Here is a 12,134-nt window from a genome sequence, read left to right on the forward strand (position 1 = left end):
CTTTTGTACTCTGTGTTCGTTTGTTACCAATTTGTTTTTGATATCCATAGGTATTCGGGCGTGGGCCTGGTCAACTCGCATTTGGAAATTCGGGTGTATCACACTAATCAAGAACACGTACTGTTTTAAGACGTTCAACCAAGCGAACCAGATTAATTCTAATATTTCCCCATGTGTTTCAGAACTAGTAAAATTCATTATTCATCAACTGACATCAATTTAAGTCATGAATTATGTACAAAGAATGTAAAACAAGAAGTTAACAGTTCATGAACACATATTGATACAGACAATGCAAACATGCGTAATAAATTGATTTTAATCTTTCTCTATTCCTGGACTTGAGTTAGACATGCAAAGAACATGAGCCAAAAGGAAGGAGTTAGGATTAGAACTTGCCTTTAGGTCTCAATCCGAAACCTTACACCGACGTCTTCCTCAATTCTCCGGCGAACGTTCTGTTTGCCCTCTCTGTTTTCTCTATACCTCCACAATCATGAATAGGGTTCTAAAACCCTAGGTAAAACCTTAAGACATGTATTTATAGGCCCAAAAGGTTACCCTAATTCTAGTCTTAATACTAGACGAGAAAACGAGGTCAGCTACAGGGTGAAGAAAAACCAAAACCCTAACTTAATCCCACTAACGTATTTAAACAATTATAATAAATCAATGAATACTAAATTAAACCATTTAACAATTAATTCAATTAAAGGAAAGCAATAAGTTCTATAAAAACAATTAATTCCATTTAATAACACCATTAATCAAGTAATTCAATTAATTAAATAAAACAAAATGCTGCGATTAATCAATTAATTAACAACAAATAAAAGAACCAAACAAATAGCCAAATAACCACATAAGAATGCAAAATTACAATAACCTCAAAATAAACTACCGAGACTATCCTTTAAAATTAGGGGTATTATACTAACATTCCTAAACCATTACTCAATTGTGACCGGATTGTACCCTGCTTTTCATGGAATCATCAACAACTATTTTGTTGATCCACACACTGGTGCGACCTTCATTATGAGCAATCACAAGCCTAACTGGTGGTTAGGTGAACCACTGTTGGAGACAGTGGTCAATCACTGTTTGAGCCAAATTGCCTAAAGGGCTTTGTTTAGGTGAATTAATGAAATGGGGGTAGCATGGTAATTTGACTCAAACAGTGAAAAGGTTATTTTGGACAACAAACTATAGTAAACCATAAAAGTTCATGTCCACATCATTAATTTGGTCAACTTTATTTTTTAGAAACTATAGGACTTTGACTACACAATGTTGTAAATATAGGACCATAAGTACATTTATATGTAAAAATCCCTTTTATACTCTACCTTTGTCTCAAAATAAATGTCTCTTTTGGAGAATTGTATGACCCGCAACAATTCTCTAAAAGTGACATTCTTTTTGGGACAGGTAGAGTAACTAAAATATATTAAATATTAGAAGGCAATATCATCTTTTTCATATTTTTAGTTTCTCACATAGGATAGCATTGTTAAAAAAGAGACTAACTTGTATACGAGGATAAATGGTTGTGAGTGTAATTTATCTATAAATTAGAGCCTGTTTGGGATTGCTGTTAGAATGTTATAGTAGAGTTGTTATAAAACTTTTGTTAGTAAAATGCATTTATGCATTTGGTGACACATTGTATAAAGTGTACTTTTTATACTTGAAGTACTTTTAAATTTGTTTGGTAATAATGTTGCTTAAAGCACTTTTATTGTTAATTTTACTATATTATCCTCACACTAAATATGTGTTAATTCCCTAATATTAAATATTATAAAATTCCATTGAGTTCAATAATTTATTTTTTATTTTTTTAAATATCACATATTTTGTTTATGATATCGAATTTGTATTGAGTACTAAAATATAAATGAGTTAAACATATCTTAATGATGATTACTTTGTATCTGATTTGGAAGGTGGTTGCAAAATCTTAGGATAATTTAAAATCTTCGTTTGTTACAGAGTCTCCCAATATTGTTTGTTATTTGTTTGTAATAGGGGCAAAATTGTATTTATAAAAAATATAAAGGGATTAAATTGTTTAAAAAAATTAGTTACCTAAAAACATATATCTCTATTCACAATTTTAAAAGTTACAATTCTTATCATCACTTAGGGCCCGTTTGGATCGCGATAACACTATATGTTATGGTTTGGTATGATATGAAAATAACCGTTTTGGTATTGGTATGTTTTTAGTAGTAATCGGAACCATGTTTGGTAATGACTGTTTTGTTTTTGATAATTGTATATCAAAAACATGAAAACACGTTTGGTAATGTCATGCGTTTTAAGGAATTCGAAAACAAAACACGTTTGGAAGTTAGTTTTGTTGTTAAAAATTCTGAATCAATAACAGGATACCTGTTTGGTAAAGACTGTTTTGTTTTTGTTTTGAATAATTATATATATGAATACAATTAAAATTTTAAATGTAATAGTCCATTTATCTTTATAATTAGAGATAATTTGTTAAAATAAATATATATATATATATATATATTCTGCATTAAAGAGTTAGGAAATTTTTTTTTGAATAAATTTACATGTATAAATAAGATTATATGCGATGTTTATGAGGCATAAACATGATTAGTGGCAGCCAAACTACAAATCTAACTTTGTAATAATCTTTTAATGAGAGGAGATCTTTGCACTCCATTTATCTTTTTCTTTTGGCTTGCACTATGTTTAACTTTATTTTGTTTCATATATATATATATATATATATATATATATATATATATATATTATAAATTCATTATGAATGAGAGAAATCCTTGTAGTTGAACTAACAAGAAGCAAAGCCAAAACGTTGATCTTCTTGAATTGGTCAGAGTTAAGGTTTGGTGGACATTGAAGCTTGTGAATTAGTTTACTTCACTGAGATTAGTTTAAAATTTTCTGCTGGAGATCCTTCAAAGTGCTAATATTTTTATTGTTAACTCATGAGACCATTTCCCTTTTTCCTGAGTATTTATTTTGATAACCAACTTTTGAATATTTCGTACAATCTCCAACCATAACTAGAATTGATAAATAGGAATATTATTAGAAGCAAGCAAGCAATCAAGGAAGCTAGACATCACAAGCTAGACATCAAACGACAAGTTTTTTTTGTACATCACAAACTTAATAAATTGTTATTGCACCATTCACATATATACTTGCACATATAGGGAGCTAGACATTCCTTAAAATTAGTATGTGTGTACACACACACTTCATTATACTTACATAAAATGTACACACAACTGAAGATCACTACAATTCATTCCATAAAATGTACACACACTTCTTTATGTTTGCATAGGCCTCCATTTGATTAAGTTAGAGATCACTAGCTTCCTGAAGTTACAGCAACTGGAGAATGCTTCCTATAAATCACACTGGTGCCACTGCCCACAACTTACTGCCATGTCCTTCAACTCCACCACGAAACAGCTGCATTCTACTAAGCCTGAAAAATTGTTATATATTTCACAGTTATATATTTCACATTTTTTCTACTGTTATATATTTCAAAAATCCATTTCAAGTTTAAAAAATCAACCACATGCCTTTTTGGAATCAAAGTTTAAATTCAATTTTTTTTTTTTTGAAAATCATGCATAGTTTCCCCTTAAAAATGGACATTTCCAAAATTGAACCTAACACAATAAACACAAGGGACACCACCCACAAAATAAATTCAACAAGGGACACCGCCCACAAAATTAATTCAACAAGGGACACCGCCAACAAAATTAATCCACAAATCCAAGTAAAATTGCCCGTTCTCCTCCTAAACTACTCCAACAGTTACAAGATATATCTAACCTTTTTTCAGGCTGAGTTGCAAATTTGGAGTGTAAATGACCTCATGCAAAATCAAACACATGAACAACATTAGAGAAAAATAAAATAACACATGGTAGGAATGAAGTAATTTAACAGTACTAAGCAAGATATATCTAACCTTTTTTTAAGCTAAGTTGCAAATTTGGAGTGTAAATGACCTAATGCAAAACCAAACACATGAACAACATTTGAGAAAAACAAAATAACACATGGTAGGAATGAAGTAATTTAACAATACTAAGCAAGATATACTAACCTTTTTTTAGGCTATGTTGCAAATTTGGAGTGTAAATGACCTCATGCAAAACCAAACATATGAACAATACTAGAGAAAAACAAAATAACACATGGTAGGAATGAAGTAATTTAACAGTACTAAGCAAGATATATCTAACATTTTTTCAGGCTATGTTGCAAATTTGGAGTGTAAATAACTTCATGCAAAACCAAACACATGAACAACATTAGAGAAAAACAAAATAACACATGGTAGAAATGAAGTAATTTAACAGTACTAAGCAAGATATATCGAACCTTTTCTTTTGGCTTGACCTCATGCAAAACCAAACACATTTATACCATTTAATACGCAGTTGAAAATATAGCATTTATAGTTCTCACCAGCAAGGTCATCCAAATACATAAAATTAAGTATATATTACATACCAAATGAAACACAGGAAATTAACTAAATACCTATTACATGTCATATATTATAAAAGATTGAAGTTTATCTAACTTCATCTTTCAATAACAACGATAATGAGCAAGAAGAAAACAATCACAATAAACATGATTATGATAGTAAGACATCCACAACCTAGGAAGAGTATGTACTTCTGTCTACATTGTTCATTTTGAATCATTGCCATGACTCTGTCCAAGTCAAATTAAACCTGTTCTTTAACTTGTGCACCTTGGTGCAACTCATCCACCCATATAAATGCATTCATATGTGACTACAAGAAATATAAATTATACAATTAGGAAACAGTAACAGAAATAACACCTAAAAGATAAAAGTCATGCCTCTCGAGCTGGACACCTATAAAATTGTCAACCATCATTTTTTGGAGTTCGAGCCCTATACAGATGTATAAGACCTCTACCACATGCACATTGTGGTCGCTCACCTTCAAGCCTATACATAAGTCCGCCTACAAGACTAAAACATTTAATATTTGATATCCTAATATAATTAGTTATTACAGTTATCCATATTGTATGCATGTGACTTTAATTTACGTAATATAATTACATATTACAGTTATCCATATTAAAATCCTACACAATATTACACACTATTATAATTAGTTATTACAGTGCTCCCAAATTAGGTTGGCAATACGATCACGATAAATATCCATTTGTCGCATCTGTGTATTAGTACCACTAACGACCTCAATAATGTCCTCCACATCAGGTTCATTTTGTGAAATAGAAGATTCAGGGTTTTCATAACAAAAAATTTCATCAGATTCACTTTGGGATCTTATGAAATTATGCAATGTACAATAGGCAATAACAATAAGAACTTAAGTGTCAAAGTGATAAGGGGGCATTTGCTTCAATATAGTGAATCTTATCTTTACCAACCCAAAACATCACTCTGTGATATTCCTCAATGACGAGTGCCTAAAATTGTACACCTCTTCTTTACCACGTGGTCCTCTAGTATGTCTACGATATTCCTGCATGTGGTAACGTTGACCAATTGGCACTACAGCATGGATATGAGTACCATCTATGGCTCCTACACAATTCTTAAAGTATGGGTAAACCTTTGGATTGTTCTTTATCTGTGTAGGAATTTCATTCAAATCCGGGGGAACAATAATCTTAGTCCCTAACTCACAAATTAACTTTAAGACGGCATGAAAGTGATATGAAATTGTGGATGTAGAGTGTTGGAATCTTTCAGCAACGACACGATTCCTTTCATTGTGAAACACAGTAAGTAAGAAAATTACAACTTGTTCTTCTACTGTTACAAATGTTGAATCTTTCAATCTTAACAATTTCAACTCACGATTCAAAGCCCTTAAGGTATTGGGGTACATCCGAAAATTTCATTACACATATCTTCATGTCCATTTAAAATCTCAAATACGTAATCTTCCCCTTTATAACATAGAATCCCTACAATGTTACTTATCAAAATGTTTATGATAGTACTTATATACGGCTGCGATCAATATAAGAATTTCCTTATCATCATCATCATCATACATGGTTAATATTGTCCTTATATCCATATCTACTATCCTATTTAAGAATAAACAGAAGCAGAAAAAAGAAATAAAAATTAAACAACTTCATGATATAAGGAAAATGGAAAAATATATAGCAAATAATACAGTTATTCTTCAACAATACAAAAATGATAAAAGACAAACCAAATCATACCATTATCTAGCAATAATGTAAAAATAATAGATATAGAAGATAAATAGTCATCCAGCATTAATTTAAAAGTAGTAGATAGAGGAATTAAATACAGCTTCCAACAATAATGTAAAAGTAGTAGATAAGGAAAATTAAATGCAATCATCCAACAGTAATGTAAAAAGAGTTATAAAACAGTCATCCAAAAGTACATAAAAGTAAAATAGCGAACATATCAGAGAGGCTAATTCATCACCTACCCAAACCTTCCTCTCATCAGGAATGCAAAGAAATATGCCCCTCCACACCTTGTCCTCACCAAACATCCCTATGATCTTAGCATAATGGGCATCATCAATCCCCATTAATGTGTTGACGATCCTAAGGCATTCCTTAAGCTAGGGATCCATTTCTTTTTTACTGGGAGATGTCACTTCAGGCACTTCTTTAAGAATAGATGGTTGACAACTAGAAGATGATTCTACTATGGCTTTGGCAATTTTATCAGGTTTTGCGTTCCCAATATCAGTCAAACATGCCATCACTTAAGACATTGTGGAGGCAAAACTTTCTTTCTTAAGTTTCTTAGCTACAGGTTTGGGAATAGGACTAAGGTCAATAGGTCCTTCTACATTAGGTCGTTCTACATCAGTTATGTCCGCATTGCCCTCAATGTTATGAATTGCAGCTTCATGTGTTGCCACTTGAGACATTATTAGCACTTCGTGAGGTTTGGGTGCTTTAGTAGAAGGATGAATATGCTAATCAGTAACATGTGTATCCCCAAAAATCCTTACCATCTGCTCATAATTCTTACAGTCCTGTTTTTTTATTGTTCATCAAACCCTTTTAATACTAAATCACTAATTAGTAACTCTATGTATGGTAAATAGACACGTATTGAAATACTAACATTGCACAATCAAACCCATCTTTCAGCTTCCAATTCAATCATCCCAGTTTCACTGTTGTACCCTACACCAATCTCAGATAATATTTGTTTGCAATCTTTGTACAGTGCTCTGATATTATTGAATTTTTGTCTGCATTGGTCCTTCGTGTACTTCTTTCCAGTTTCCACCAACATTACGTCCATAATATGTGTCTACCCAATTGGATTAAAAGTCGTGCCTGTACGATTTCCTTTTCCAACCTCTTCCTCCATCAAGAGCATGAATTTCTCTTGATGGGCATCACACCAAACAGCGGCATCGGGTCCTCACCATTCTCAGCATCAAGAGAATGAATGTCTTTTTATGGATATTGGTCAACATTATCATTGTTCATGTCCATCTGATTATTATTAAGTAAATTTAACAGTTTAGTAAATTGTTTATATAATTCTAATTTTTAAGTCATAATTTAATGCTACTATATTATATAAGAATTAAAAATATAAATAAAAAATTAAAAAAAAATTCAAGGAAGTCCCAACCCTTAAAACATGTTCAGATGATACAAGTCTTTATTGACTAATGAAACAAAACATGCCTTGTTAAATGTTTTAGAGACAAATCTAACATAACCTTGAACTCCAAATATGTCAATTGTGATATTAAATATGAGCCCCCCAGACACAAGCACAAAACAAGTGTATGAATTGAAATTACTAAGTTTATTACAACGTATTTGCCTATGTTTATTACTAATTTTTATTCAACATGTATATAAATGTGTTCCCGACATCAATTGGTCTTGTGTCAACCCCCCACAATATGTTACACAAATATTTCAACAATAGGAGAGGCTTTTTCAAGCCTTAATCAGACTTAACAACATCAAACATGCATATATATATATATATAGACACAACAATAAATCATATGAGTGACACACAATTATATCACAAATTAAAATTGAAATAGAGCCCCCAAATTAAAACAAAATAGGAACAATAAATCATATGAGTGACACACAGTCAAGTTTTCATGACATTTTCTTCTTAAAATTATATATATCAGATGCCAATTAGATCCTAAAGCGAAATTTACAATTAACGGCATATATAGACTCAACTTCCATTAATACAATGCCGATATATAATTAATAATGATAAAATTTTTCTATTCGCATGATGTATTCATATTCGTTACTGAAAAAGGATAATAGTTTTAAAACATTTGAGTGTTATAGCTATTCTTCAATACAGATCATTACATTGCAAAAAGGGAAAAAATTATTAGATCCCCAATTTTGGAGCTGTTTTATTCAACTTTATATGGATCTATTAACCAATTTTGATTAACATTTATAATCAAGACATTCAAGCAAAGAAATCAAGAATCTTATCTATTGAAATTGATGTATTTTCAGTCAATTGAAATTATTTATTCCAATCTGTAATCATATCTATTATAAAATTAATACTACCTGTAATTTGGTTTAGACTGAGCTCTTCAGTTGTCTTTACATGAACTATACGCTTATAGTGTGTAAGGTTTTTTCCTAACAAATTGCATATACAGTTAAAAGATACTATGGTTCTGCTATGGCACGTAGACTACTGGTTCATAAGACCACCTATTTTATTGTTCTGGTGCCTAAAACCAAGGTTACGTCTCACAGACTCAATGGCTTGTACAAAAATACGGATTGCGAACAGATAATAAGAGGCATATGCGATACATAACAGCTAAAATGAAACAGATTTTAACAATAAAGGCAAAAATATTGACCTAGGGTTTCAGAGAACCACCTATTTTACTGTTCTGGTGCCTAAAACCAAGGTTACGTCTCACAGATTGAACGGCTTGTACAGAAATATGGGTTGCGAACAGATAATAAGAGGCATATGCGATATATAACAGCTAAAATGAAACAAATTTTAACAATAAAGGCAAAAATATTGACCTAGGGTTTCAGAGAACCACTTATTTTACTGTTCTGGTGCCTAAAACCAAGGTTACGTCTCACAGACTGAACGGCTTGTACAGAAATATGGGTTGCGAACAGATAATAAGAGGTATATGCGATATATAACAGCTAAAATGAAAGAAATTTTAACAATAAAGGCAAAAATATCGACCTAGGGTTTCAAAGAGAAGAGAAATACCTTCGATGTGCTGGCCACTGAGCTAGGGTTTCAGAGAGTAGAGAGAAACGATAGGAAAGCTGATGCCGAGTTGAAATTGGTCTTTCTTTTTGAAAGATTTGCAGACTACCAACCCCGATCTGCAAGAATATAAAGAGATGAGAGGCGCAAATGGAAGGAGGTAGTTGGTGGAGGAGCTCTGCTAGATCGGTGGTGTGTATGGCATAATTGAAAAAATTCGACAACACCCAACCTTCTTTTCAAAGGAATCGTCCCTCAGTCGCCTCCGGAGTGCAAAAACGAAGAGAGAGAAATATTCTGCAGAAATGAGCTAGGGTTTATAAAATTTGGTCTTATATGTGATATGCCGCTACAGTATAACTTGATATTGGTTTGGATAGGCTGTTTTTGGTTTGGGCTTTTGGTATGGCCGCTACAGTGTTGAAAACGCCCAATATCACCATTTTTGTGATATGGGATTTGCCCTAAATCTCAAAATGATATGGACCTGTTCAAAAACATATCAGCCCACACCAAACGAGATGTGGACCCAAAACCAAAACACCAAAACCAAAAACATTTTGGCCTTCCAAACAAGCCTTAAAGGCGCAATTTTTTGAAATGAAAGTGCTTTTTAGCAGTGTGATAATACAAAGTGCTTTTCTTGAGATATTTTTTAACCGTTAGATTACTGAAGGTGTAAGTCTCATGATGCACCCTCAATTAGCAAATAAAATGTATATTCAAACTCGGAGAGAAAGCGTCTGTTCATTGTTTCCCCAATCGCTCTCCGGTGTCTTGAGTCTTTTGACGGAAAGTGCTAGATATCGACGGCCGAAATACGACAATGGCGACCCCTAGGAATGTTTCTAATCGGCTACGACTACACAGGTACATCTTCTATTACTCCCATTTCTCTTTCTTGTTCTCTGTCTCTTCAAATCAAAAACCCTAAAATTATCATTTCTAAAAGTCTTTTTCTTTTTTTCCTTCAAAATTTTTTACTCTTTTTTTGTCGAAGCCCAACCTCTTTGTCTCATTTCCTCTTATCAATTCTGAGTTTACCACTGCAAACTCAGAAATTGGATTGCATATGAAATAGAAATTAACTATGTTAGTAACCCTCATTCTAGATGAATGCAGGGTCTAGTGAATAAGATTGATTTATTGAGTATGGTACAAACTCTTACTAACGACTATCCCTAACAAAATTACCTACCACCGAGGTTTTCTCAAATTTAAATCTTTGATTTGGCCATTGAATTTTACTTCTAAAAGATTATATATATATATATATATATATATATAAATATATATATGGAGAGACAGGGAGAACATAAAGAGAGCTAAATATTCTCTTTTCTACAATGATTTTTTTTTTCCTTTCTCAGTGACCTAACCGAATATTTTTATTGATGTTAAGAAAGTGATTTGATTTTATGTAATGATTTTATTGCACTTTTTCTTCTTTGCTTAGTTTTTTGCCACACTTCATGATTAACATAGCTGTAATTTTCCTGTCATAGTTAAGGTATATCTAAAATTTTATTTTATTTTTATTATTATTATTTTTTTCACATATCTAACAATTGGGTTTTACTGAAAAAGAGCTTTATTTCTATGTAAAAGTATACTTTCTTGGAATTTTGGAATTCTTGGTTGATGCTACATTGTCCATTTATGTTTTATAATATTGGGTGTCCATCGTTTTTATTATATTTTGAAGTTGAGTGAGAATTATATGTTCTTTTGCAGTTAGCAGAATTGAATTGGAATGCTAAAGACAATGCCACTTGGTCAGGTTTAATTTTTTTAACTAATAAATTTATTTGTCTGCTTGTTTTGGTTATTCCCCTTGAACTCTCATCTTCTTTGTTAGTTAACATCAAATACTCAATTTGCCTGTGATTTGAACAATCTATATTTGCTATGTTTGTTGATTAAATTTTTATTTTTTTTAATCAAGCACATTGTGCCCCTGAAATGAAATCCCGGCTTCATCCCTAGAGACAGTAGAACACCACCATTGTGTATGAGGGACAATTTGAATTATTATTATTATTTTTTAAAAAAAAATAATTAAATTTTAAAAAAAAATTGTTTCAAATAAACCCAAAGTTCATAGGCCCTTGGTTTAGTCTTTTACGCACTTTATTATTGTTGGAATTAGTGTCTCAAATTCCTATTCTCATCATGTTTCTATTTTAGAGTTGTATTTTGTTTGGTAATTTCTTGTTTGGCAAGTCTTGGTCTCTAAGAAATTGTAATCCTTCTCCAACAAGGAATTATGTTTGGAACTCTATAAATGCATAGGCTTTGTGTTGAGACTTATGAGATTGAGAGAGATTTAGTCTCATGAGGGAGTTGATGAATAGAGATAGTTTATGTATTGGTAGGATAAGGAAAAGACCAAGGGTCACTAGTAGGGAGTAGATAGGCTCATGTAGTGGTACATGGTGAAAAGACGTGTGTGGTGTTGGTACTCTGACGTTGTAATATTTCTATGAATTATAGTGGAAGCTCTTCTCATCTGTGGATGTTGGTCCCGTTTGGCATAACTTTTACTTCTGCTTTACGCAGAAGAAAAAGATAAGTAGAAGCTATCACTTATATTTGGCTTATATGTTAGTGTTTGAGAACTGTATCTTAGAAGAGCTTTTAATCCTAGAAGAGTTTTTTTTTTTTGTTTGTTTGGCAAAACATTTATTAAAGTTATTCTACTACTAATATAACTATTTTTCCCTTAAAAGATTTTATTATTTATTTATTTATTTTATCATTTGTCAACCTAAAGTAGTTTAACTTTTTTTTTATACCACTCTTTTTAAATATATACGAATAAACT

At 31.7% G+C, this 12,134-nt stretch overlaps 1 long non-coding RNA gene across 2 annotated transcripts; it reads right to left on the reverse strand.

Annotated features, from left to right (window-relative positions):
• Positions 1-3,065: 3,065 nt before the first annotated feature.
• LOC132274465 (uncharacterized) lies at positions 3,066-9,631 on the reverse strand. Of its 2 annotated transcripts, XR_009470434.1 has the most exons (7): positions 9,543-9,631; positions 9,311-9,429; positions 4,269-4,307; positions 4,130-4,169; positions 3,992-4,031; positions 3,853-3,892; positions 3,066-3,493 (listed from the first exon to the last, which is right to left on the reverse strand). It is a non-coding gene; the product is annotated as an uncharacterized LOC132274465 (long non-coding RNA). The 2 variants fall into 2 exon arrangements; XR_009470433.1 differs by having other exon boundaries at positions 4,130-4,307.
• Between the last annotated feature and the right edge of the window lie 2,503 nt (positions 9,632-12,134).

The sequence above is a fragment of the Cornus florida genome, unplaced genomic scaffold, assembly GCF_030987335.1.
Source record: "Cornus florida cultivar Cherokee Brave unplaced genomic scaffold, ASM3098733v1 CherokeeBrave_3.0.0_Hap2_Chr09, whole genome shotgun sequence".
Classification (NCBI taxonomy): domain Eukaryota; kingdom Viridiplantae; phylum Streptophyta; class Magnoliopsida; order Cornales; family Cornaceae; genus Cornus; species Cornus florida.